Source organism: Schistocerca americana, chromosome 8, assembly GCF_021461395.2.
Source record: "Schistocerca americana isolate TAMUIC-IGC-003095 chromosome 8, iqSchAmer2.1, whole genome shotgun sequence".
NCBI lineage: Eukaryota > Metazoa > Arthropoda > Insecta > Orthoptera > Acrididae > Schistocerca > Schistocerca americana.
Window position 1 is genome coordinate 497933489 of NC_060126.1, and position 1394 is coordinate 497934882.

The window sequence follows — 1394 nt, forward strand, 5'->3', positions numbered from 1 at the left end:
ATAGACAAAATTCTGTATCAATACTGGTAGCCCCTAAAAAAAAAAAAAAAAAAGGACAAAGAGAGAGAAGAAAGAGAGAGAGGAAAGGGAAAAGAAAAGAAATAGACTGGTGGCACGAGTTGGGCATAACATTAATGAACACACATGTTACACTAAACATACTGGAAATTGTATCTGTCCACATTATATCAACAGAAGTGTCATTGAAATGACCTACGGAACATGTAACTAATTAACTAACACGCTAAACAGAAAGTTGACATTTCATGTTAGGCCGAAAAGAAGCCTTGTTACAAAACCAAGTACACCAAATTCATAGGCGCTGAATACATATTTTGGTTCAAAGTACAATTGTAAGCAGACAAAGAAACAAACAAAGGGGCAGTTTAAATTATGGACATACTTTAAGAATGTAATTAATTCCATTACGTAAGGCACAGTGAACGCTTAGAGTACACAATTCCAGATCTATATTGTTCTATGACGCACGTGTCACAATGTTATTCAGTCTCTGAAATGACTGCAAAAATACATCAGCAGTATAACATCTGTACTCCGTCTTCACGCCACGAGTGGCGTACCGGGACCATGCGACCGCCGTGTCATCCTCAGTGGAGGATGCAGATAGGAGGGGTGTGGGGTCATTGCACCGCTCTCCCGGTCGTTATGATGGTATTCTCGACCGAAGCCGCTACTATTCGGTCGAGTAGCTCCTTGATTGGCATCACGAGGCTGAGTGCACTCTGAAAAATGGCAACAGCGCAAGGTGTCCTGGATGGTCACCCATCCAAGTGCCGACCACGCCCGACAGCACTTAACTTCGGTGATCTGACGGGAACCGGTATATCCACTGCGGCAAGGCCGTTGCCAGTATAATGTCTGTGCCAATGTTATTTCCACATCTTAAAAAAAAATACGTCGGCAACACATACAATATTTATGTCAAGCCTGACAATGGTATCTTCACGTATGAGATATGTGTAGGGGATCAGCTTTTCAATATGATGGTATGTTATTGGTTCTATATAGAACTAAATGTCACTGCCTAACGTTTATAAATATTTTGTCAGTAATGTTCCATCCTAACAAGCGCCTTTGTTTGTGTGGCGGGTGGGGGAAGCTAACTCACCATGCTATGTATTAGAAACGTACAGGACGAATATCAATAAAATCCACAAACACCAGGGACGGATTCCTAACTGGAAATGGAGGGAAAAGGGTCCTACGAACATGTTTCCACAGCAGATGGCACTGACGAATGAAAGTTCCTCTGACCACATGCCGTGGGTTCCCTGTGTGTTCCAGGCAGTATGATTGACGCAGCGTACTGTAAGCAGCAGGATGGACCGGTATTCATGCCGGGAGCTACACGTGATGGTGTTGCCTTGTCACCA

At 43.3% G+C, this 1394-nt stretch overlaps 1 pseudogene; it reads right to left on the bottom strand.

Moving 5' to 3' along the window:
* Positions 1-751: 751 nt before the first annotated feature.
* LOC124546182 lies at positions 752-869 on the bottom strand (annotated as a pseudogene).
* Positions 870-1394: the final 525 nt, after the last annotated feature.